Below are 27,372 nucleotides of genomic sequence, written 5' to 3' on the forward strand. Positions count from 1 at the left end.
CGTATCATTTCATTTGCAAAAACAAAGACTTTTTCACATTAATAAAATATCATTATCACCCCCCAAAAGTTAATGTAATTTCTTAACATTGTAAAGAAATCCAATCAGTGCTCAATTTTTCAATTGTTTCATAAAGATTATGATTAAAAAAAAAATTTGGCCACACAGCATGTGTCATCTTAGTTCTCTGACCAGGGACTGAACCTGCACCCCACGCATTGGAAGCACAGAGTCTTCATCACTGAACCACCAGGGAAGTCTTGATTTATTTAATAGTTTGCTTGTTTAACTAAATGTTTCCCAGGTGGCTCAGTTGGTAAAGAATCTGCCTGCAATGCAGGAGACCTGGGTTTGATCCCTGGGTTGGGAAGATCTCTTGGAGAAAGGAATGGTAACCTTGTTTAAATAAGGTGTATACATTGAAAATGGTGATAATACTATCTTTTATACATTTTCCCTTTACTATTTCTCATATGTGTGTGTATGTATATATATATATTTTTTTTTTTTTCTTTTTCCGGGAAAATTGTTTGTGGAAGAGAATAGGCAGTTTCCCACCATCTGGATTTTGATGATTGCATCCTCATGTTGGTGGTGCTGAAATGCTTAGCATGCTCCTCTATCCCCTGAATTTCCTATAAAAGGAAGTTGAATCAGGAGGCTTAATCAGGTTTGTTAGATTTTTTTGGCAAGACTACCTTCTAGGTGCTGCTGCTTTCTTCCCCCAGGAGTCCCTTACTGTCTGGTTGCATCTCTTCTTTGCGATGTTGACAGCTGTTGATGGTCAAAGCCTAGGCCCGCTGATACAGTGGAGGTTGCAAAATGGTTCTAACTCTATCCGTCCTTCTTCATTTACTAACTGTAATAAAGAGAAACTTCATAATTTTTATTTTTTATTTCTTTCTATAAAGAGAAACTTACCACAATCTGTATTTGGCTTCTACATGATACAGTTCAAAAAAGAAAAGGCACCATAACTGTTTAATTTATCTTATTTATTAATTTTAAAAACAATGAGTTCGTCTCTAGCACCCTCCCACAGAGACCAACTAGAGCTTTGCCAGGAAAGGGTTTATTGTGAATGCATGGATTTAATTATTTCAGTGTTTCAATCCATTGCAGTTACCCTCACTTATGCTCAAATTATCCACCATTGGCCAATGGAAACCCCTTCACATTAGTTCCTGAATTCTTCTGATGTACAATCCTCACTATCCGGTGTGACAAGATGTTTAGGCTTATCTTGTGTATTTCCCATCCGGACCTGGAATCAGCCATGTTCCCTAGAAGCCCTGTTTCCTTTTAGTGGAAAAGAAATTGAAGTTGTTACATACCATATAGGGTCACAGAATCAAAGAGCCAGGAGGTAGGTGTTGAAGGAGATGTCACTTTAGTGAGCAAAGCTGTCTATAGAGTCCCCTAGGACTCAGAATTTGACTGGGAACCATTCACACCAACCTCCTCTCAAGCTGTTGATCTAAGAAAAGGATGCTATTATCTCCCAAGCAGAAAGTGTTGGGCCAAGCTGATGGCATTGTTTCATTCAATCCAAGTAAGTAAAAGGAGAAAAAAATGGAACCCATGAAAAAATTCTACTAAATTTTTTTTAGAAGGACAAACCTCTTGATCCCTGAACAACAAGAGGAAGGGACCAATCTCTGAAAATGTAGACTGCTACAGGATACAGAAGGAAAATGCCGAGCAATTGCTGGGCAGCCTCAAAAGGATGGAAGAAGAGACGTCTTTCATAAAACATAAGCAGATAGTCATAGGGTGAAAACCAGCTAAGAAGAAAAAGAACGAAATAAATACAAAGGTAGATGAAAGAGATGAAGAATGCAAAGGGAAAATCATAGACACAAGGGCAAGAATAAGATCACACTAGACATCTACCCATGTAATACTGCTGTTTTCACTTCACAATATATGAGAAATGTCTTTCCATATGTCATTCACATTTTTTTAACCATAATTTTCCTAGTAACTGGACTGGGAAATTTAAAATATGAAGACTCATACTTCATTGAACTAATCCTCTCCTGTTAGAAAATTAGGCGTTTTCCAAGTTTTTCTGCCACTCTGAGCAATCTTAAGATATACATTTTCTTGTATATCTGTCCATGGAGTCAGTAACTATTTATTGAGCATTACTGGGCACATTCTGGCGTGCATGGTGGTGAAAGAGATGGACACAGTTCCCATCTTGATGGACCTTGCAGCTCAGTGGGGAAACCTACAATTAAGAAATTACAACACTTTTGTGATAAGTGGTAGAGAAGTTGTATGGTGATAATGAAGCACATGGCCAGGAAGCCTAACCTATTTTAGAGTTTCCTGAGAAAGTGACATTTAATCTGAGACCTGAAGAATGAGAAGAGGTAAGCTAAGAAAAGAATTGCAAATAATATTTTCGGGAGAAAGAACAGCGAGTGCAAAGGCCTGAATGTAAGAAGAGCAAGGCACATTCAAGACAAAAGAAATTCAGTGGCAGGTCACTAAGGGCCTTGTCACTGAAGGATGTTAAGCATGGGTGTTCCATGGTCAAATTTTTTGCTCTAGAGGAAGCACCCTGGAGCTTCCAATGTCCATTGGTTTGAAGTATAGCATGACTCAAGGTAGAGAAATAATTCAGGAAGCTCTTCAATAAGCCAGGCAAGAAAGGGTAGTGAGCCACAAGAGGGTGTTGACCCTGAGGACTCAGACAAGCAAATGGATCTGGAAAATATTTAGGAGAGACTTTCATTTGAATCAGGGGTGGTAAGGGAGAGGGGAGTCAAAGTTGGACCCTAGGTTTCTGACTTTAGCAACCAGGGGGTGCCATTTACTAGCATCAGGAGAAAGATATGAGAAAAATTATGAATTCAGTTGGATAAAGTTGAATTTGAGGTTCCTCCAAAATTCCCAGATAGAAATAGCCAATATGCAATTAGATATACAGATTTACAGCTCAGAATTGCTCCTGAGACCTGGACTGGAATTCTAGATTTGGGATCCATCAGCATATGGGTTATAATCAGAGCTTTGGGAGTGGTGGAGACCTTACAGAGAGAATATGTGGAGGGAGAAAGCAAAGCGCCCAGGGCACACCCTGAGGAACAGTGCCAACACTGAAGGGATGGGCCGAAGACACTTACACGGAAAAGCCAACAAGACAGGAAGAAAACAGAGGAAATGCAGCCTTCTAGAAGCTGAGGAAAGAGTGTGTATAGAGGGGAAGGGCGTGGCTTGCAACATCAAATATTTCCAAGAAGTTAAGAAAGACAAGGGCTGAAGAGACTCCGTTGGATTTAGTGACCCGAGTTGCGCGTGGTGAAGGGATTTCACAGTAAAGAGTTAGCTGAAGTTGAAGGAACAATCTCTTGACTCCCGACCCAATTTTGAGAACCACTCTCTTTTACTCTAGCAAGTTTAACTCATTTACAATTATTTTCATAATAGCTTCATTTGGGTTTGCTTCACTCATTTTGTTTTATGCTTTCTAACTTTTATGTATCCTTGCTCTTTCTTTTCTGTTTTACCTTTTGCTGAGTAGATCACTGCAAAATCATGGCAGATAGTGACTGCAGTCATGAAATTAAAAGACGCTTGCTCCTTGGAAGAAAAGTTATGACCAACCTAAACAGCATGTTAAAAAGCAGAGACACTACTTTGCCAACAAAGGTCCATCTAGTCAAAGCTATGGTTTTTCCAGTAGTCATGTATGATGTGAGAGTTGGACTATAAAGAAAGCTGAGGGCCGAAGAATTGATGCTTTTGAACTGTGGTGTTGGAGAAGACTCTTGAGAGTCCCTTGGACAGCAAGGAGATCCAACCAGTCCATCCTAAAGGAAATCAGTCCTGAATATTCCTTGGAAGGACTGATGCTGAAGTGGAAATTCTAATACTTTGGCCACTTGATGTGAAGAACTGACTCATTTGAAAAGACCCTGATGCTGGGAAAGATTGAAGGCAGGAGAAGAAGGGGACGACAGAGGATGAGATGGTTGGATGGCATCATCGAATCAATGGACGTGAGTGTGAGTAAGCTCCAGGAGTTGGTGATGGACTGAAGCAACTTAGCAGCAGCAGGGAAGCCTGGCGTACTACAGTCCATGGGGTCACAAAGAGTCAGACTGAGTGACTGAACTGAACTGAACTGAGTAGATCACTGTGTTTACCACTATTTCCTAAAGCAAACTAGAGGGTGAATAGCCTGCTTTTAATTCTACTCAGTAGTGGAGCCAGAATTTGAACCCTGGAGTCCACAGTCTCAGCCATGATGCTGTACAGCCTTGTGTGTGACCCCAAGTATCCTATATCCATAGAAAATTAACTTGCCCTTGAAAATAGTTGGGCTTCCCTTGTGGCTCACTTGGTAAAGAATTTGCCTACAATGAGGGAGACCTGGGTTCAATTCTTGGGTTGGGAAGATCCCCGGAGAAGGGAAAGGCTACACACTCCAGTATTCTGGCCTGAAGAATTCCATGGACTGTATAGTCCATGGGGTCGCAAAAAGTTGGACATGACTGAGCACCTTTCACTGAAAATAGTTATGCCATTAGGACAATAACTTTACCTATAGAAATATACTTTAGAGAACTAATCAGAGAATTATGCACATAGTTATTCATTGTAGTATTATTTATAGCAATATGAATTTATATGTTTTTCTGTTTTAAAACAATATTCATCAGTTGTTCCTCTCTAATGCTTGACTTATCTTTTTGTCTGTGTTTATAATTTTTGGTCTTGCATCTGAATTTTGGTATACATTGATCACATTCATTAAAATGCTGATTGAAAAAAATATTTACATTAAAATCTGTGCCCTGCTTGCTTCCTAAGTTGGCTGACTGTTTGCAACACAGAACAAGACTTGACATATAAGGATGAAAGAGCTCAGAGTCCATCTGAAGGAGGCAGAGGAGGCAGGCATTTTCTGTCATCAGAGCAGAACGTATTACAAGACCTGAGCAATTTGGTTCTAAGCTGTCTGGGAACAAAGCAGAAAGAAACAGAGTAAGTTACATAATTTTCATTGTCCCGTAAGAAAATAATTCATACTAATTCTTTTGTGGAGGCAGCTCTTTTTGAGATCTAAAATCAAGCAGAAATTTATGTGAATCTTCATGTAATGGGTTTTGAGGGACACTGAAGACTGGAACAGAGCTCCCCAAACCCTTGGAATTTTCTGAGCTATAAGAATCATGAGAGCATCTTTTGTTGTAATATTCAGTTTTTCGTCCTCAGTTTCTGAAATTGCTTCAGAGCCGTAACGGTGAAGTGGATATCTTGTTATGTGTAAGTCCCTTTCAACCACAACTGATTTTATGTTAATAAGGCAACTTTTGGAAAGCACCTAAAGATGGGGGGCTGGCTACTGGAGGAGTCAATCTTGTGATTAAAGGGTTGAAAGTTTCAGTCCTACTCCCTGATGGCTAGAGACTGAGTTCAATCACCAACGACCCTGATTTAATCAATCCTGCTTGTGTAACGAAGCCTCCATAAAACCCCAGAAGAACAGGGTTCAGAGAGCTTTGGAGTTGGTAAACACATGAAGATGGGGGGAGATGGAGAATCTCTGGTCCCTTTCCTATGGCTTACCCTGTGCATCTCTTCCATCTGGTTGTTCCTGAGTTATATCCTTTCATCAGATCAGATCAGTCGCTCAGTCGTGTCTGACTCTTTGCGACCCCATGAATCGCAGCAAGCCAGGCCTCCCTGTCCATCACCAACTCCTGGAGTTCACCCAGACTCACATCCATCGAGTCAGTGATGCCATCCAGCCATCTCATCCTCTGTCGTCCCCTTCTCCTCTTGCCCTCAATCCCTCCCAGCATCAGAGTCTTTTCCAATGAGTCAACTCTTGGCATGAGGTGGCCAAAGTACTGGAGTTTCAGCTTTAGCATCATTCCTTCCAAAGAAATCCCAGGACTGATCTCCTTCAGAATGGATTGGTTGGATCTCCTTGCAGTCCAAGGGACTCTCAAGAGTCTTCTCCAACACCACAGTTCAAAAGCATCAATTCTTCGGTGCTCAGCCTTCTTCACAGTCCAACTCTCACATCCATACATGACCACAGGAAAAACCATAGCCTTGACTAGACAAACCTTTGTTGGCAAAGTAATGTCTCTGCTTTTGAATATGCTATCTAGGTTGGTCATAACTTTCCTTCCAAGGAGTAAGTGTCTTTTAATTTCATGGCTGCAATCACCATCTGCAGTGATTTTGGAGTCCAGAAAAATAAAGTCTGACACTGTTTCCACTGTTTCCCCATCTATTTCCCATGAAATGATGGGACCGGATGCCATGATCTTCGTTTGCTGAATGTTGGGCTTTAAGCCAACTTTTTCATTCTCCACTTTCACTTTCATCAAGAGGCTTTTGAGTTCCTCTTCACTTTCTGCCGTAAGGGTGGTGTCATCTGCATATCTGAGGTTATTGACATTTCTCCCGGCAATCTTGATTCCTTTCATAATAAACTGGTAATGTAGTAAGTAAAATGTTTCCCTGAGTTCTGTGAGCCCCTTTAGCAAACTGATTGAACCCAAGTGGGGGTCATAAGAACCTCCAACCTATAGGCAGGAGGTCAGAAGTACAGATACAAACTAGATTTGTGACTGGAATGTTGGTGGGGGTAGGGGCGGGTGTGCCTCTTGTGGGACTGAGCCCTTAACCTGTGAAAGCTGGCACTATCTCCAGGTAGACAGTGTCAGAATAGAGTTGAATCGCAGGACACCCAACTGGTGCAGGAGAATTGCTTGTTGGTGTGGGGAACACACCCTCATGCTCACCCCTGCCACAAGCTGGGACTGGGTACTCGAATCCCTTACTATCTTCAAACAGTTTATAAAGATACCCTGTTAAACTCATTGGCCTGGATGGCTCTCCAAGAATTTGCCATAAAATTACATACCAAGGTACTTGCCTGGGGCTCCAAGGGCTTCTCTGATGGCTCAGACAGTAAAGAATCTACCTGTAATGAGGAAGACCTGGGTTCAGTCACTGGGTTGGGAAGATCCCCTGGAGGAAAGCATGGCTACCCACTCCAGTATTCTTGCCTGGAGAATCCCCATGGACGGTGGAGCCTGGAGGGCTACAGTCCATGGGGTTACAAAAGAGTAGGACACAACTGAGCAACTAAGCATACAGCACATCCCTGGGGCTCCAGTGGTTAAGACTTTACTTTCTAACACTTGGGGGTATGGATTTGATCCCTGGTCAGAGAGCTAAGATCCCACACGCCTTGTGGCCAAAAAACAAAACATAAAACAGAAGCAATATTGTAACAAATTCAATAAAGCCTTTAAAAATGGTTCATATCAAAAAATTTTTTTTCACTCATTATAAAAATAAAAGCACACAGCAAGATATCCTCTCCCAACCTGGGGAAGTTATTTATGTAAACAGACAAGAGAGGGGTCCAGGTATTTTATTTTCTGGTCCTAGCTGAGTCTTCTTCTCATCTGGGGAGCTCTACCACCAGCAAGGCGCTTTCAGATCCTGTGCTTTTTCAGTTTTGCCACGAAAGCACCCTCACGTGAATACGAGCTGGAGGTGGGTGAGAAGATGTTGTAGCCCAAAAAGGCCAGCTGTAAGCTAAAATGTGTTTGAAGATTTGCAATTTATATTTAAAGTCCATGTGAATTACAGTCTGTTTCATAATGTGTTATAGATAAAAATGTGTTCCCCCCACCCTTAAAACTTCTAACAGAATTGGTGATCCAGGAAGATGAGCTGTTTTTATCCCATCTGAGCAACTCTGGGCCAGCTGACTTGGACCTCCCTATGCCCACAGACACACTTTTACTTTAATTTTGATGTTGGGTCAGTGCTTCTATGGTGGCTCAGACGGTAAAGCATCTGTCTGCAATGTGGGAGACGTGGGTTCGACCCCTGGGTTGGGAAAATCCCCTGGAGCAGGAAATGGCAACCCACTCCAGCACTCTTGCCTGCAAAAACCCTTAGATGGAGGAGACTGATAGGCTATATTCCATGGGGTCACAAAGAGTCGGACATGACTGAGCAATTTCTCTTTCTTTTTCTTTCAGTGCTTTCAGAGTCCAGATTAGTGAACTGTTCTTTCCAATATTAAATGTCTTAGAACAGAACATTATGTATTCTTCTAAAATATAGAAAAGAGGGGGTATATAAGCTCTGGTTGACAGGTATTTTTTTTTTAAGTTGACATTATGTGGTGAACACAGATTAGTTGAACTTACTGTTTAGCCACTGTTTTACACAGACACAAACATTAAGAGTGACCACATTAGGCAAGAGCCAATACTTACTTCTTAAGCAAGATCTTTTCATTCATGACCATGACCTACCTGAAATCCTAGGAGAAGATGCCTGGGTGGTGGACACTGGGTGGGCTGACGTCACTAGAATAATAAGGCTCTAAGGAGAGGTTTGAAACTGCTAACCTGGCACAGGCTCTCTGTGAAAGCAAGCACACACTAAGAACTTTGCACATTGAGTCAATTACCCTATAAGCTCTTTCCTACTCAGTTGCCCCTTTCTCTGCCTAGGACTCCTAGATCTTGAAAGCCTGCTGCTGCTGCTGCTGCTGCTACTGCTGCTAAGTCGCCTCAGTTGTATCCAACTCGGTGCGACCCCATAGACGGCAGCCCATCAGGCTCCCCTGACCCTGGGATTCTCCAGGCAAGAACACTGGAGTGGGTTGTCATTTCCTTCTCCGATGCATGAAAGTGAAAAGTGAAAGTGAAGTCACTCAGTCGTGTCCGACTCTTTGCGACCCCATGGACTTCAGCCTACCAGGCTCCTCCACCCATGGGATTTTCCAGGCAAGAGTAGGGGTAGCTAAAGCACCTCTGGGGAAGGGGTGTTGTATAGGTCCTCCAGCTGGACTTAGGACTAGACTGGACCATTACATGTGAGTATGGAAGGACGGAAGGCCCGAGATTATTTGGGAAAAGATGTATTCTTCTGAAATCAGAGGCCACAACCTCCATGAGCAAGCCTCATAGAGTGCAGGCCAGGGGTCGGCCACTAGGCATGTGGAAAGCCCCATCAAACAAGGAAGAAAGACTTCCTTGTGGAAAAGGATCTAAAGCAGATGCTGGCCACCTCTTCCATAGAACTTCAGGATAGCCTCAGAAGTACAACTATTTTAAGAAAAACACTCACTGAACTGGGAGAAGGCAATGGCACCCCACTCCAGTACTGTTGCCCGGAAAATCCCATGGATGGAGGAGCCTGGTGTGCTGCAGTCCATGGGGTCGCTAAGAGTCAGACACGACTGAGTGACTTCACTTTCACTTTCCACTTTCATGCATTGAGGAAGGAAATGGCAACCCACTCCAGTGTTCTTGCCTGGAGGATCCCATGGACGGAGAAGCCTGGTAGGCTGCAGTCCATGGGGTCGCACAGAGTCGGACACGACTGAAGTGACTTGGCAGGCAGCAGCAACTCACTGAACTATCAAAATGAGTAAGCTATAAACTGTATCCCTAAATATCTAATAGATAGAACTCTTTGGTACCATTTTTAAAGACTAATTTAGGGACTTCCCTGCTGGTCCAGTGGCCAAGACTCTATGCTCCCAATGCAAGGGGACCCTAAAGACCTAACAGAACTGTTTGGTACCATTTTTAAAGACTCACTGAGGGACTTTCCTGGTGGTCCAGTGACTAAGAATCCATGCTCCAATGCAATGGGTCCAGGTTCGATCTCTGGTTGGGCAACTAGATCCCACAGGTTGCAAGTAGAGATCCTGCATGCCACAACCAAGACCCGTCGCAGCCAAATAAATAGCATTAAAATAAAGTCATTTAAATACTGGCAAAATCAATATTTGAAACTATATGTGTTGGCCAGGGGGAAGACCCAGGAGGAGGTAAGGTCAGGTGTTCATTCCTCCAGAGCCCTCCTGGCAGGGCTGTGAGTTGGAATAGTGGCATTTCTGTACTGAAAGCTATAGCCCTGCTGGGGCCCTCCTCCAGCTACAACTCTCACCAAATCCTAGCAACTGCTCCATCCTCTGCCCCTTCAGGCTTGGGGGTAGTAATGCTGGCCGGGACATCTCACCATCCTTCCCCAGTTTCTGCTAAGGCTGTCCACACCTTTGTGGATTAACACCTCATTAAACGCTCAATTCCCCTATTGCCTGTGTCATCTTTCCCCTGCTGGACCCTGATTCACACATGGTCCTTACTCCAGGGCCAGCCTGATGAAGCTGCCACCATCTAGAACTTGTCTGGAAAAAGAATATAGTGGCATGTACCTTCTTCTTAAGGTTTCTTCTACCTGAAAATAACACATGACACTTCTGTCCATTCTTTATAAGCCAAAGCAAATCACAGGTGTATTAGTTATCAATTGCTATATAACAAATAACCCCAAAACTTGGTAGCTGAAAATAACGAACATTTATGATCTCACATAGCTTCTGAGGGTCAGGCATCTATGACCAGATTAGCTGGGTGGCTCTGGCCCCAGGCCTCTCACAAAACTGCAGGCATTTGGAGGCTTGACAGGGGCTGGCGAGTCTGTTTGCAAGGCAGCTCACTAACACGTCTGGCAGCTTAGGACTGGTTGTTGGCAGGAGGCCTCAGGTCCTCGCCACATGAAACTTTAAAGTACTCCTTGAGTGTTCTCATGATATGGCAGCTGGCTTCCCCTGGAATAAGCATGTCAACAGAGAGTCCAAGAAGAAGCCACGAAACCTTTTAGGACCTTCTCTGAAAGTCAGAATATTCTGTTCATTCTAAGTGAGTTGTTAACTCCAGCCCATACTATATGGGCAAAGCGAAGTTCTACTTCCTGAAGAGAGCAGTATCAAAGAACACTTAGATATTTTAAAACCACCTCACAAGCCTACACCTAACTTCAAAGCAAAAGATGTAACTGGGAGATGAAATGTAAACCTCTGGTGAATAGCACTAATGACCGGAAGAATCCTAGATTTTACTGGCCACTTAAAAGTTCAACAAGGTCTGGACCTGGGCTTTACTTCTGTGTTTAGGAGTCTTTGCTATATGAATCTTGGGGCTCCGGTGTTGAAATATAACTTGAACCCAATCCAGGAATTCCTTGGGATGAGGAGGGGGCAGACAAGCATACAGACTTCCTTGAAATAATGTCATTCCCAGGGCTAATCCACTCTGGGAGGAAGGGGTTCTTCACTTAAAATGAGGCCCGAGGCGACAGGAGTGAGGAATCCACTTCTTTCCACGACCTTCACTGTTCCCACGGCACAGCTGGGAATGACTCAGCCAGGTGTGAACCCATGCTTTAGGAAGACTGGCATTTCCCTCTTCCTCCCTGTTAGTCCCCAGCATCCATGCTGTGAGGAAGCCCAGGCAGCCACATGGAGGAGAACCAACCTTCTTGCACAATGACCCCAGCTGACCTCCCTGCTTGCAGCCAGCACCAACTTGCCAACCGGGTGACCAAGCCATGTGGAACATGGACAGATGTCCCCACTGAGCCCAGTCCCAATTGTAAAGATGTGAACAAATCTGTGATTACTGTTTTAAGGCACTAGTTTGGGGGGTGGTTTGTTTTGTAGCAATCAGTAACTGACACGCTTCGAAGTTCTCCAGGTAGCCCCGTGGAAGCCCTTACCACTGGTTGGACGTGAAATAGACGGTGGGATGGGGACTCAGCCTGGCAACAGATCTCTCCAAGATCTGTGATTTCTCACAAGTCACCCTCTCTCCCCACACTCTAATCTGGAATAGAGTTCATATCCCTAACCTGAGTACTTTCATATCCCTAATCTGCCTGAGGAGTCCAAGAGTTGTGGAATCAGCTCTTTGAAATTTCCTTTACAAATTCAAAGTGCATGGGAATTCTATCTGATGCTCACACAAGCATCTGGTATTGTTCATAGTAATTCTTCAGTTAAAGCTGAGGCCCAAAGAGCCTCACTTTCAGGTTCTGTGGCACTGGGTCCAGGACCAGCTGGGGCAGATACTGACTGGAAGTCTTCAAGCAGATGGATGGGACAGTGGTTTAAAATATATATATATATATATTTTTTTTTTTTTTTTTCTTTTAGCTGGGAAATCCTGGCAGAGTCCTATCTGAAGGTCCAAACAAGTTAAAAGCTATGCTTAGTTGAAGAGGGAGGGGGACATCCAAGCTGGTCCACAGGACGCCCTCCTTGCTCCTACAGTGCCCTGTAAAGCGACATCAATGGCTTGGGGTGAGCAGAGCACAATTTGAACACCGCTTGTGTAAGGTAGCCAGCCTGGGCTTCAGAGCAGGTGAACATCTCTGCACCTCTGTATCTTTATCTGTGCGAGGTGGACAATGATACCTGCCTCACCGGTTTTAGAAGAATTTGACGAGACCAAGAGGTCAAGCACATCTGCTCTCAGTTGGCAATCCAAGATGTCTGTGCCTCTCTCATTTCATTCTAACCCAAGTCTTAACTCAGCGTACCATGGGCATCCCTCCCTGGGCTTGGTGGGGAGCTCAGCACAGTACCCCAGGCCTCTGCAGATTGTCACCGTGTGGGATGACCAAAGCCCTTTTTCTGGAGGTTGGCCAGACTTCTGGTAAGGGGAGGGTCAACCGTGGTGCCCCTCCCAGTCCAGGCCTTTTCAGTGCCCCTCAGGGGCGCCCAGCAAATCCTCCCTCACGGCCAATGTTGGCACTCACCACATGCTAGACAGATGTTAAGTGCTTTTTCTGCACTAGTGCATTTAATCTCCACAACGACCCCACGGGGCAGATACTGCCACCCTGTTTAGAAAACTGAGGATCACAGATATTAAGCCAGTCATCCCCAAACCTGGCTGATCATCAGAATAACTGGGGAGCTCTTAAAATGGACCTCAGCGCAACAAAACCAGAACTCATTTCTTTAGGATCCAAGGTTACTTACCCATCCAGTGGGAAGACAGGTCTGGGAATGGGGTGAGGCAATGGAAGCAGCTGGAGGGAGGGTACACAGAGAGAGCCAGCCTTTGTACAATCGAAATGTAGGTGCCCAGCTCCCCTAGTCCCACCCACTGTGAAGCCAGAATTGGAACGCAGGCCACTCTTACCATCCCAGGATCCCCTAAGGGAGGAGCTTCTTAAACTTGAGGGTGCGTCAAAGCCACCACAGCAGAGTGCTGTCCCCACCATCTGCGCAGCCTGTGATTCAGTAGGCCTGGAATGAGGCTGAGAATCTGGATTTCTAAGTTCCCACGTGATGCTGATGCTGCTGGCCCAGGCTCCACACTCGGGAGATCCACCATCTCAAGGTGGAAGGAGAAGCCAGCACCTAGAGCAAGGGCTTCCTTCTCTAAGCATCTGGGATGAACGGCTCCCAGGTGCCTGGATGCTCCATCCTGCAACCCCAAGTTGGATGAACTCCCTCATCTCTCCTGCAGGCATCCCAAGCTCCTGGTCTCAATAAAAATAAAGAAGTGTCTCGAGCACAGAGAGGTCAAAGCCAACAGGCTCTCTGGTCTCTGGCCACTCCGTGTTGGCACCATCCACTTGCGTGGCAGCTTCTGGGATGGTAGTGGTATACTCACGTGTGTTCCTGTTCTTTCTGCAGCCCCGCATTTACGCAGCTGACCAAGAAAAAGAAAAGCCTGACTTAACGTTCTTAGGCTCGCACGCCTCCCTCACTGAGTAATTGTCCTGAGAGCAGTTGCAGACATTAGCACTAATTAGCTAATTTATGTGTGCCTTATTAGGGCCCCAAATTCAATCTACAAATTAATGGCAGCTCACATGCAAATGAGTGGAATTCAGTCCCCAGACTTCACGGTTTTGGTTTTTAAAACAGCTCTATAGCCATAGGCCAGCACTGGGTATTTCCTTCTAATCTTCAAAATACTATTTGATTCATTAAGCACCTAATTGCACAGCTCTTAAGGGAAGTTTCTATCAAAAATGCAAAACAACATTCAGCACGCCTGGGCCCCCTCATCACTTCTACAAAGTCAACAACTGCCTGTCTCAACTGTCCTGTTCCTGACCCCTGGCCACTCCCAATTTCTCCACTCTAACTCAGGCCCCTTATGCTTTGGGTAAAGAGCTCTATGCTGTGTGCCAGGATCTGTGAGCTGTGTCCACTGACCAGCTGTGTGTACTGGGTGGTCACCTTGCCTCTCTTAGGCTGCAGTTGTCTCGCCCAAATACAGGAGCAACAGGATGGTGGCTTCTCCTGAAGGAAATGGGAGGTGCTGCTGGGAAGAGGAGTCCAGGGTTGCTGTGAACTTGGGGCTGGGAGATGAAGGACTTGCTCCAGGGACTCTGGAACTTGGAGTTTTGGGAGGATGGGAAGCAGCTCCGCGGACGACAGAGAGTTGATGCTTGCTGCAGGGGTGAAGGGGGATTAACAGCATCCTTGGATGCCATCTTACTTTTGCTGGCAGCTGCAATGAGGGACAGCTTCCAGGGGACACAAAGAGCCCTTGAAGGATTCAGAGCCTTGGAGAAAACTAGCCCCGGCTGACCAGCATCTGTGTGGAGAAGTTCAAAGAGGTGTGTGTGTGCTAGTGTGTCCGACTTTCTGCGACCACACAGACTGTAGCCTGCCAGGCTCCTCTGCCCATGGGATTCTTCCTGGCAAGAATACTGAGTGGGTTGCCATTTTCTTCTCCAGGGGATCTACCTGACCCAGGGATCGAACCCGTGTCTCCTGCACTGCAGGCAAATTCTTCACTGCTGAGCTACCTGGGAAGCCCAACGTTCAAATAGCTTTATTTCTAAAACATCACTGCCATGGAAGCCCAGGCCAGCTGACCACAACCTGCAGAGACAACCCTGAGAAACAGCCGTGGCCTAGGTGGCAGGCCGCATGGTGAATGGTCCTTCTGGCCTCTTGTATCTTCTCAGACATGAAATGACCATGACTGAGAACCACTAAGGGTTTCTAGATTCATTATTGACAGGACACATTTTTTAAAAGTTCTACTGAAGTATAACTGACAAATAACAGGAGGTATTTTTTAACAAGTTGTATGTTTGGAGCTTGGAATTGCTTATTTGGACATTAAAAAATAGTTTCTTATTTTCATCCAAGTTGGTGAAGCAAGACTTCTGGTTATTTGAGAGAACTATCCTGCCTTAGTCCTTTCGGACTGCCCTGACATCACACCACATATGGTGTGGCTGATAAGCACCAGAAATTGCTCACAGTTCTGGAGGTTAGAAGTCCAAGGTTGAATGTTGGCTGAATCAGGTTGTGGTGAGAGCCCTCTTCTGGGTGCCAACTTCTCTCTGGACCCTCATATGGCAGAAGGGATGAGAGAGCTCCATGAGGTCTCTCTTGTAAGTGCACTAATTCTGTTCCTGGGGGCCTCCACCCTCTGAACCACACACCTCGCCTCCTAACACCATTAGGCTGGGCATAAGGATTTCGACATTATCAATCTGGGGGGAAATGAGCACTCAGACCACAGTGTAGCCTGACCTCTCCAGGCACATCAGCAGTATTGTTCCACGATCCCATGAGCTACCTCCATCCTTTACTTAACTGAACAACAGCCAGCATTACCAAGCACTTGGCCCAGTGTGCCAGGTGCAATGCTAGGCACTTTACAGGCATTACTGTACCTAACACAACATTTCTGCACAGTAGATGCTATGCTTATGCCCACTTTGCACTGAGAAAACCAAGTCTCAAAAACTCTAGGGGCGTACCTTAAAATCACAGACTTTGCAAAGGGTGGAGCTCAGAATGCCACCCCTGGCTGCTTCTCTAGCACCAGCCCCACCTTGAGGTCCTTAACAGTCAGGAACTTGTCTGCCTGCGAGAGACCTTCCCCCAAGCATGAAGACTGGGCACTGGGAGCAGTCAGACTGCAGCAAGGGACACCGCTGGGGGAGGCTTGGAGTTCAACCCTGGACCATTTAGGCAGAACCCACATGTGGTGAAACGTTAAAAAAATCCTTTTGCTGTTCTATTTCTGTTGAAGGATAGACGCAGTTAGACAATACACATGTGTGCTTGTACAAAGGGTGTGAGAGAGATGCTGCTGGGCAAGGGGGGAAAGCAGCAAGCAAAGCCCTCATGCTTGTTCAGGAACTCCAAAAAGAAAGAATAAAACTTTTTTTTTTTTTTTTTTAAGGAGGCAGAAAAATCTCAAACTGTGAGTGGGAGACTGAAGAAATGAGACGGGTTTGTGGGCTCCTAGATCAGAAAGAAGCACATTCTCGCATACAAGTTGGATAGGTTGAAGGACGGGTGGTTGGGCCGTGAGTCGAAGATTCTTTCCAAAAATAGGTCTACCCCAGTCCCCAAGGGTTTCCACAGGCCACCAAGTTCCCCTCTCTAAAACCCTTGCCCAAGGCTCTGACAGGCTCTCCCGGCTGAGGATATGGCCCCACAGCCTTGGTTTCTGCCAGGGGTGGAAAAGCAGGGGCAGGAGCAGCAAAGGGTGGGTGGAAAGTCAGGAAGGATCATCCAAGTGCAGGTGAGTTTAAAGCAGAGATTCCCCCTGAGGAATCACAGTGATGAAATCTAGGCAAGAGAGGGCCAAGGTCAAAGGTCTGTTTACTTTATTATCTTTTTACCCTGAGGAATGTGCCTGCTGGGTTAATGTTTATTTTATTGAATAATCTAGTTTTAGGCATGTCAATAAGAGTCAGTGCTACTTTATAGGAAGAAAATCCAGGTTTGTGGCTATTTCTGATCTCCAGCAAGAGGTCCTTCCTAGGCCCATTAGCACTACTGTCACCTGCTGGTGGATTCCTGTAGAGCAGGGCTGGCAATTTGGGTCGCAGGCTGGAACCCGAGCCCAGGGCTGGAATCGTGGCTCTGCTCACTCGGAGCAGGGTGACTAGTTAGAGTCTCCCTCTCTGAATTTTATTTTCTACCTCTTAGGGATTTTGTGATGATTCAATGAGTTAACATATATATAATGCATGGTGCATAGTATATGTGTAATAAACTATTAGTTAGTCTTAAGAATTCAATATCCCTGTGGGGTCCTCTTCTCATTACCATCTTGACCCAAGCGAAGTTACAGAAGGCATGGCCCCACATCGGTGACTGAATCAGAGGCTGAGGCATCAGCGGGCTGGGCCAAAACTAACAGGCGAAATGTAACAGGAATAAAGCTCTCAATTACACTTATTGTCCACCAAGTGCATAAATGTGGGGGATGCCTGGTCGACAAAAAAAGACCAAGCCTAAAACACTGAGCGATTTTAAGAACACATAGCTCAACCACAGCCAACTGGGTGACTCCACACTCAAAATTCTAATTTGATCAATAGCCATGAAGGAACAACAGATATGACAAGCCTTTAAAACGTTCATATGCCCTGACCTCATAATTCCACTACTAGGACTCTGCGCAGAAGAAATAAGAAGAGAGAGTTGTATACAAAAATTTCATTCCAGTGACATTTATAAAGTGAAAAATTAGATACAATCAATGTTCAATAATAGAGGACTAGGTAATTAAATCATGGTTTATCCATATGTAGTCCTTAAAAATTGGAATGGAGGGAGGACCATGGTATAAATAGAAAGAGGCATAAATACTGATAAAAAGCATCAATAAAAAAAAAAGCATCAATGAAGATAAAAATTAAAACCCTTCATGCACGCAATGAGAGAGCATCAAATTGTATATGGCATCGACTGACAAAACTATGGGGAGAAATTGACAAGTTCAGCATTTGAAGTAGATTCTAATATACCTCTTTCAGTAGCTGATCAAGCAACCAAAACACAACCTGTAAGGATAAAGGGCTGAACTTCACAATTTGGAAATTTAATAAAAACACTGCAGAGTACATTACTCCCTGTAGCTGAAGCAAACATGTCCTTTTCAAATGCAGACTTGACCCCCTCCCTAACCCTCCCCACCCCCATGGAGAAACCAGCAATTTCAGCATCTGATGCTAAAGTCTAAGAACAGGGGGTCTGGGAAGCCGGAGGCTCTTTGACTTGGGGCACAAAGATCGCCCACAGGAGGTTGTGGCTGAGATGAGTTTTCAGGATGGTTCTCTAGATAGAGAAGATGGGCTGGGAGCCGAGCCTGCCTCATGCAGGAGAGGCACCAGGTCCCCCGGTCCCGAGGCAAACTAAAGCAAATGAGCTCAGGGAGTTGCAGAGGGCAACCCTTGCAGTAACACCAGCTCTCTGTCATGACTACCCAGGCCCCACCAGAAGCTATGGTTCAGTTTCCACCTCTAAGAGAAGACGGGGGTCTTCAGTTACTTCCAAGCAGGGCCATGTCCCCCAAAGAGGAACATGAGCTGGGCCTGAAAAGAAACCATTGGAGCTCAGGTGTCAGGCAGGTTTGGCGAGCTCACCACAAGCGGGAAGGTCACAGGACTCCTGTGGCTCTGCCAACCACCAAAGGAACCCATTGCCCACCAGGGGGATCCCTGAAAAGCCTTAGAGGCCTCCCTGCAGGCTGGGCCAGGTAAAGGGGGAGCCACAGCTTCCAGGCCTGGTCCCCCCAGCTGTGTGACCCAGATCACCCATCGTCCTCTGGGGCTCAGGCCACCTGTTAAACACAGCTATCACTGGCCTTCTGCCCACCCCCCAGGGTGTCACATACACAGGCTCAAGTTAAGGAAGGAACTGGAGAGGTGTTTGCAACAGTAACCGTCCAAAGTCTCTGTGTGGTTGAAAGGCAGTGTTGATCCCAAACACTCATTCAGCCAATTGCTTTCCCGTGTTCTCTCCACAAACTGCTCTCCATGTGCCCCCTGACCTGGTGTGGGGGCCTGCCTTATCCCCTTTCCAGTCCCTGTCCCTGGCTACTGAGCAAGTGGTGAGACGTGAGAGCCAGAGAGGTCTGGTCAAGCCACCCAGGCCCACTAGCTCAGGAGACAGAGCTAATACAGGAGGGGAGGAACCCTGCCCAAGTCGAGAATCTGCTGTGTGACTGGGAGCAAGTCACTTCCCCTCTCTGGTCACGTTTCCTCATTTCTAAATTGACGGGAAATCATCTCCAAGCTCATTTCTTGCTGAAGATTCTGGGATCCTATCATTGGAAGAACTGGGTCTGTTTCAAAGGTCAGTCAAGTAAGTTCTTAATTAGAGGGTATCATTCCCTCCATTGACTTACCAGGGCTGCTGACAGGTGGAAGCAGCAGAAGTGCGACTCCCCGAGTCTCTGCTGAGCCGGATTGGGAACTAGACCTCTAAGGGGCTGTTGCCAGACCAGGTACCAGGTTCATTTTGCTCCCCACTCATCAGCCAAAACACTGAGGTGCTGAGGTTTACAGCAGAGAGGGGGCTTGTTCACAAGGCAGCCAGGGGCGAATAAGCCTCACATGTACCTCCCCACAGGCAAGGGGCTCAGGGCACTTAAGGAATAAAGAATAAAGATGCAGGGTAGCCTGAGGCGCGGGGAGCATGGGGAAAGGTGAGGTAACAGATATTCTGCACAGGTGTCACTAGGCTATAAGCATCAGCACATAACTGGCAAATGCAGGCACCACGCACCACCTGAGGGTGGTTGCGAGCCCTCTGCCATCAAAGGTCACTGGGCAGACACTCATGCACGCTGTTTCAGGGTCAGTGGTCCTGTCCAGTCTCAACCGGCTCAGCTCAAACTAGATGCAACAGACTCCAAGTTCCTGGAAAATAACTCTGGCAAACATCTTACTGTTTTAGGCTACCTGCTGCATGGAGGACGTGCAAGCCTTTTGTAGATAACCTTGACTAGTAAAGGCAGGTGACATGGAATTTTGACTAATGGTTACCCAAGGTTTCAGGGCTGCAGTGGGGCCAGTGTTCTTCGGTCATCCCCACCTGACCAACACAGCAACATGGGGAACACTGGTGCCTCTATCAGGCCTAGTCCTAAGAGAAGCCAATCCTTTACCTGGGGGTATGCATGTATCTATACCTAAAGATACAGAGAGAAACTTGAAACCTCTCTCTCTCTCTCCCTCTCTCTCTCTCCCCTCTCTCTCTCTCTCTCTCTATATATATATATCTCCCCTGGAAGAGGGCATGGCAACCCACTCCAGTATTTTTGCCTGGAGAATCCCTATGGACTGAAGAGTCTGGTGGGCTACAGTCCATGGGGTTGCACAGAGTCAGGCACAACTGAAGTGACTTAGCACATATATATGTGTGTGTGTGTATATATATATATATATGAATATATAGTGAATCCAGAAAAGTAGAATTATGTGATACAACATAGGTTTGGTGGTTAAAGAATCTTCCTGCAATACAGGAGACCTAGGTTTGGTCCCTTGGTTGGGAAGATCCCCTGGAGAAGGGAATGGCTACCCACTCCAGTATTCCTGCCTGGAGAAGTCCATGGACATGGAGTCCATGGACATGGTGAGCTACAGTCCATAGGGTCACAGAGCTGGACAGGACTGAGTGACTCCCTCTTTCTTCTTTTTGGTTCCTGAGCGCTTTTAGCGGTGTAAGGGAAACAGGGACCTGGCTCACAGTGGTGACCCTCAGTTGGCTGACGGGTAACGAGTGGTGTCTCAACACCAGCTAGGAGCAGCCTTCCTGTATCCTGCTTACACTGGGTGAACCTCTGCAGGGTCATACTTATTTCTGGGTCCTAAGTTTTGAGAAGGATACTTCAAATCAGAGGTTGACAAGTAATATTAGCTCAGGTGGGTCAGAGTCTGGAAAGCACATGAGTGATGGCTGAAAGAACTGGGCATTCAGAGTCTAAACGGGAACACAGGTTAACACAGAAATAGAGTTGAGTTTTTACCAAAACTGAAGTAGAAGGAAGAAAGATTAGTTACCATGGTCATGCCCATATCCACACATACGGTTTCATACTTGGGTCTCCGTTCATTCAGGCTGCTCCCCACAGTGTTCATTCCATCTATTTGCTAACGTCCCCCAAACCCATGTTCAGCTAAGACGCTTCTGGAGCTTCTGACCTGTATATCTAACTCCCTCCTGGTCACCTCGACCTGGTTGTTCTCATCATACAAAGCTCCACATGTCCTAAAGTGAACTCTTCACCACATCCATGACCATATTTGGAAGGGCTTCAACTTTTATGGGCTGTATTTTTATTGACCATATCTGGAAGGCAAAGAAGGGTATGGAATGTGTCATTTATAACTGAACTCCACTGTGGTGGTTACCATTTGCCTCTATCCTTAGAATGAAGTGTTTTCAACTTGGTTGCTCATCAGAATCTCCTGGGACATTTTTAGAAAATGCAGATTTTTTACCCCAGGCCCCACCTGAAATTCCATGAATCAGAATCCCATGAATTTTTTTTTTCTTCAAATTTTGACTCTCACTAATGAGATCAACAAAAGTCAACTATGCTAATTAACAATTCATAAATATCAACACTGAAAATTTCTTTCTCACATTTATTATAGTCAGTAGGAAAGATCAGGGATTGATTTTGAGGGAATGAATGCCTTGGCTCTTATCACCTCCTTTAACCAGAAAACACACCGCTCAACCATTCTCTTAAAATTTAGCAACTCTGGGAAGAATTATTCACTTGATGCCTCCAGAAAGAATCTGCCTTTCATCTGGCCTGAGCATCAGGTGCTTGATCGCACAGTATTAATTTCTTCTCACAGTAATTCTGTCCTTTGGAGCAACTCCCAAATCACTAACTGCCCCCACCCACTCCAAACTGGAAGCTCAAGGGCAGGAAAAGAAAGGGCAGAGCCAGGACAGGCACTGAAGGTGCCAATGCCCATGCGGGCCCACACCATCTTTCAGTGGCCTCCCATGCTGCCCCGTCACCCTGAGTTTCTGGCCTCAGACTTGCTTCTCCTGATAAGAATCTATCATTTTTGAGCCTTGATGCACTGCTGGCTACCTTTCTGTGCTTTTGATAGCTTTTCCCTTTGAATAAACAAAATATAGCTATGCTCAACTTGTGGGTGGGCTTCCCTTGTGGCTCAGTTGGTAAAGAATCCGCCTGCAATGCGGGAGACCTGGGTTTGATCCCTGGGTTGGGATGATACCCTGGAGAAGGGAAAGGCTACCCACTCCAGTATTCGGGCCTGGAGAATCCCATGGACTGTATAGTCCATGGGGTCGCAAAGAGTCAGACATGACTGAGCGGCTCTCACTTTCACCTTGTGGGCAGGGGGGTGGGGACAGGTAAAATGTAAGCAGTTCTAAATGGTAGGTCATTGCCAAATTATTTTAAAATCAGCATGGGGACGTAATCAGACATGAATGTGCTAGAATATACCTCCCTTCCCATGTCAGCTGCTCCCTGGTTAATGTATACACTGCTCCCCACTCTTAATCCTTTTGACCTGTGCCCCATCTTTTTCTCTGCTTCTTATATATTAGACGAAAGAAGCAATTATTTTTACATTTTTATTACACATGTTCTGAATTAGCTACTGACTCACATTACTTCTCTTTTCTTCATCTTGTCACATACAGGAGCGCAGCATTTGCACACCAAGCCGAGTCTGTAACAAGCAGGAAGTGTACTTCACTGCGATGACTGGAAACCATCACTTATGACATCATCTACAGTAAGTGGGGAGGGGCAGATGTGGACATTGCCGTTTCATGTCAGTATACTGCAGCCATATTTTGCTGATAGCCTAATTCCTGATACTTCTTTAATTTTCTTTTAGTTACAATTCCTTTGGAGCCACTTCTGGAGAGATGTGTGTTCTCACTTTTATCACTCATATCCATATTCATTTCTAGTGTATTATACTGTCTACCGGGAGAAGGCAATGGCACCCCACTCCAGTACTCCTGCCTGGAAAATCCCATGGACGGAGGAACCTGGTAGGCTGCAGTCCATGGGGTCGCTAACAGTCCGACATGACTGAGCGACTTCACCTTCTCTTTTCACTTTCATGCATTGGAGGAGGAAATGGCAACCCACTCCAGTGTTCTTGCCTGGAGCATCCCTGGGACGGCAGGGCCTGGTGGGCTGCCGTCTATGGGGTCGCAAAGAGTTGGACACGACTGAAGCAACTTAGCAGCAGCAGCATACTGTCTACCACATGTACCAACTTTGATATGGTTGGTTCCTATGGGGTCATGTTGTCTGAGGCAGTGATTACTGTTATTTTCCTTTTGGTCACAAAGCAGTTTGGTATATAGTGATAATTTTTCACAAATATTATTCCTATCATCTGCAGGTATTTATTAATTTAAAATTAAATAGTACTTACATTCAATTTCCTATAATAAACCATAATGGTAAAGAAGAATGTATAACTGAATCACTTTGCTGTACAGTAAAAATTGACACATTCAAATCAATTATACTTCAATAAATTTTTTAAAAAAATTAAATAGTATTTAAAGATTTACAATATAAAATAAAATTAGTCAGAGTATGGATGGAATGTGATTGGCCATGTCTGTAATTGTTGGGGCTGGTTGAGGGGTACATGGAGATTCACTGTACTTTTCTCTATACTTCTGAGTATGTTTGAGAATTTCCACAATACAGTGTTAAAAAAAAAAAAAACGGCTTATGACAAAAATAGCTGCCCCTTATTTCACCTTCTACCTATCCTCTATTCTTCAGTCCCTTCACTTCTTTTTGCCATTTCTCTGGACATTTATCTTTGTATTTTTTAACAATGCTTCTGGTGCTGTGTCTTGATTTATCAACATACTAGGTTAACTATTTGGCATGCTTAATCTCTCCTCCCAAACAACCATTACAGTGGTTAGCACCGTGTCTGGATAAGCTCTTTGTCAGGTTTCCATTATTGTAATTATGTAAATATTTTAACTTCAGAGCCATGTAGTATATTCTGATTATGATACTCTTCCTGCAAAACACTCCTTTTCCTCCTGAATATTACAATAGACTTGTTTTTATTGCTTAGTTTTCTATGTCTAACATCCCACTCCAACGGTTCCACATACAACATTCCACATTTGTCAGATCTACACAGAAGCCTACAATTCCAACTTTTCCCCAGCCGTTCTTTCTCCTGGAGCTCTCCATCTCTGGCTTCCCAACGGACAGTGCCCTCCTGGGACTCCTTCTGGTTGTCTTCTGGGCATTTCTGTCATCTACCTTCTATGCTGGATCTCCTTTTTCTGTATCCCATGTCTTCCAGGTCAATGCTCCTGCTTTGGTGAACCACATCCTCTGATAGCTTTTTGAGAATAAGTGTATAGGAAGAGAATTTTTTGAAACTACATATCCAAAAATGTCTTTGTTCTGCCTCACATGTGATTGACGGTTTGGCTGTCAAGCTGGAAATAGTTCATCTTTAGAATTCTGAAGCAATTACTCTTTTCTTTTTGGAGACTTTGCTATTGAGAAGCCTGATGCTATGATGATAGCAATTCTCTGTATATTAACTGTTTCCTGGAATTTTCTATTCATCTGAAATTTCATAGTAATGTGCAATGGTGCTCTCCTCATTATATGGAGAAGAGTCAGGTCCTGGGCGTCTACTTGCTCTTGCCCCACCTTTAACTCTACACCCATTCATTCGGTTTCCTCTAATTCCTGAGTCTTACATTCTGCTGTGCAAATTAGCTTGCTTCTCATTAGCAGCCCCCACTATAAGCATGTATTATTAAGTTTCAGTTGTCAACATTTTGCTTAGTCAATTAACACTTCTCCATCTTTTTATTCTTCCAAACTTTTGTGATTTTGTCAACATTTCTTGTGCACTGTTGTCTCTTCTGTTCCCTTTGTCCTTAATGGTACTCAAAAAAAAATTTTTCCCCTTACTGCCATTTTAGAGGAATGGTGAAGGTGCAAAGATAAACCAAAAGTACAGTGTAAATCACTCTATTTAATAGCAAGTCTTCCACAATATTTGATGAATGCCTCATAAATGTTATTTTTATCACTATAAAATTTGTTTTTATGTAATTATTATCCATTACTCATCTTTATCATTAAAGCTTCACACAGAATTTGCTTTTGATATAAACTTCCAAACTTGACATAGTACTAAAAAGTTGCTATTATCTAATTTTCTTTTTTTTTGTATAATTGCTAAATTTTTGTATATTTTCTAAATAACTGAACCAAAATATATCTGTTTGGCCAGGTCATTGGCCTAATAGTGATGTCCAATATAATATAAATATATGCATTTAAGGGTGACCAGTAGCACTGCCAGTATCTGGGAGCTTGTTAAGAAATGCAGACTCTCAGGCTCCACTCTATAATCTATACAATCAGAATCTGTGTTTTAACTAGATCCCCAAGTGATTCACAAATACGTAAGTTGGAGCACTAGTCTAGTATTTCACCACATCCCGCTTCTCTCTCATGTCTCCACTCCCTGTCCCCACTTCCAGAAGTACCCATGACATTTTCCTTTCAAATACCTTACAGTCTGAGTATGGTGAAAGTTACCTTTTCTATCCCTCTGCCATCCTCATGGGTCTGTCCCAGAGGGTCTCCTCCAAGTCTCTGCTCCTCCAAACGGGAAAAGCCTTGAAAAGTACAGGCTCTAGAGCCATGTTATTTGGGTTCATTTAAACTCTGACTCTAGCAGTTACTATATATGGGACCTTGGGTCAGCACACTGCCACACTGTGCCTCAGTTTTAGGTGTAGTATGAGTAGCATTTTCATGCATGTTAGCTATTATGCTCTGCAATCAAGGCCTTAATAACCGAGTATTTAGGAATTTCTCCTCGTCTTCTGCTGATGCTGCTTGTATCACACGATGGTTTATTCATTTGGACTTCTGCTACTGAATCAACTAGTTCCACCTTCATCTGGGGATGATTTTATAAAATTTGCTGAATCAACAGATTCCCCAGACTTTTTGGACTTGTGGAGTGTCCACCTGGTGAACATACGTGAATGAATTTCCTGTTATAAGCTTTACGAATGAGGCATCGATCTTCTTCAAGGTTCAACAATATTCAGAGAAAAGTGAGCACAGGGAACAATCTGGGAAGGAGACAGTTGAAGGGAGAAAGCCAGAGAATTTCAGCATTGGTGGGAACAAAGGGGGAAATGGGGGCATGTATTGTCTAGTGAGGAGGTGTCTAGTGATGAACTTAACTTTCCCAACATTAGATATGATGTTAGCTGTAGGTTTTCCACAGATGCACTTTATCAAATTAAGGTTTCTTCTATTCTTAGTTTCTTCAGAGCTTTAAGTCATGAATCAGAGTTGAATCCTGTCAAATGTCTGTCTGCATGTATTGAAGTGATCATGAAGGATTCCTTTATTTTGTTAACAGGGTAGATTATAGTAATTGACTCTTCTAATTTTAAAATGACCCCGCATTCTGAGATAAACTACTTGGTCATAAGGTATTATGCTCTTTATTTATTGCTGGATTCAACTAGCTAATAGTTCAATAATTTTTGTATCTATGTTCATGATATATATTGGAATGTCCACTTTCTTTCCTTGAAATGTCTTTGGCTAGTTTCGCTATTGGGATAATACTTGTTCTCATTTTTTTTTTTTTAATTGGGGAAGTATTCCCTTTACCCCTATTTTCTGAAAATCTGTGTAGAATTAAAGCTTTTTATTCCTTGAGTTCTTTTGTATGAAAATTTCTGATATTTTCTTTAATATTAAAACTATTCACATTTTCTGTCTTGTGTCAGTTCTAGTAAGCTGTATTTTTCAAGAAATTTGATGACTTTAATTTATTGGTTTACATTTGTACGTAACATTCCTTATTATCCTTTTAACGTCTGAAAGATCTAAATAACATTCTTGATTTCATTCCTGATAGGGATAATCTGTCTTTTAGGTTTTTCCATCATTTTGCTAGAAGTTTAATTTTATTAATACTCTCAAAGACCAACTTTTGGCTTTGTTAACTGTATTACCTGTTTTCAATATCACTGATTTTTGCTCTTGCTTTTAATATTTCTTTGTTCTACTTACTTTGAATTTTATTGGCTCATTTTTTTCCCTCTAGTATGCTCTTTTAAAGCTATAAAGTAAGGAAGGAAGTACAATTTTACTGATTTGGCCTTTTGTTAGTTTATTTCTCTGGATTATTAAATAAAAAAAATTTTTTCTAAAATTTTTTTAGGTAAATATTTCCAGGATAATCAGTAAATTCTACCATGAAGAGAGTATGCATGTAAATATAAAAAATGATTATAAGAATATACAAAGCCTAGCTAGCATTCCTGTTATATAACCCTCGGCTTTTCATTCCATTCCGAGCTGGGTATGTGTTTATTCTAAAGATGCTTGAATTTTAAGAACTCTCAGTTCCTGTTTTGGATGCTATGTTGTAATTACCAGTGACTCATTCATCAAGTTTTTGGATATAAATGAAGGTGAGGTATGACTTCAGTTAATTTTAATGCTTTGACTACACTAACTGCATCACTGGTACACTGTAAAGATTAAATTTTCCTCCGTTATGAAGTATTTACATTTATGTAATAAGTCTTCTCTAGTTATTGCTCATACAAGCTTTTTATATTTATTTTTGGAGATCTATCTCCCCTTTAAATAATTCATTTTTGAGTTCTAGTTTTTAAATACTGAAAAGGGTAAATGCACACAGGTGGCGCAGTGGTAACGAAATCTGCCTGCCAGTGCA

At 43.9% G+C, this 27,372-nt stretch overlaps 1 long non-coding RNA gene across 1 annotated transcript; it reads right to left on the reverse strand.

Moving 5' to 3' along the window:
• Window positions 1-200: 200 nt before the first annotated feature.
• On the reverse strand, window positions 201-9,199 carry LOC138987908 (uncharacterized). Its single transcript, XR_011464189.1, has 3 exons — window positions 8,306-9,199; window positions 4,794-6,951; window positions 201-859 (listed from the first exon to the last, which is right to left on the reverse strand). It is a non-coding gene; the product is annotated as an uncharacterized lncRNA (long non-coding RNA).
• Window positions 9,200-27,372: the final 18,173 nt, after the last annotated feature.

Source organism: Bos mutus, chromosome 1 (assembly GCF_027580195.1).
Source record: "Bos mutus isolate GX-2022 chromosome 1, NWIPB_WYAK_1.1, whole genome shotgun sequence".
NCBI lineage: Eukaryota > Metazoa > Chordata > Mammalia > Artiodactyla > Bovidae > Bos > Bos mutus.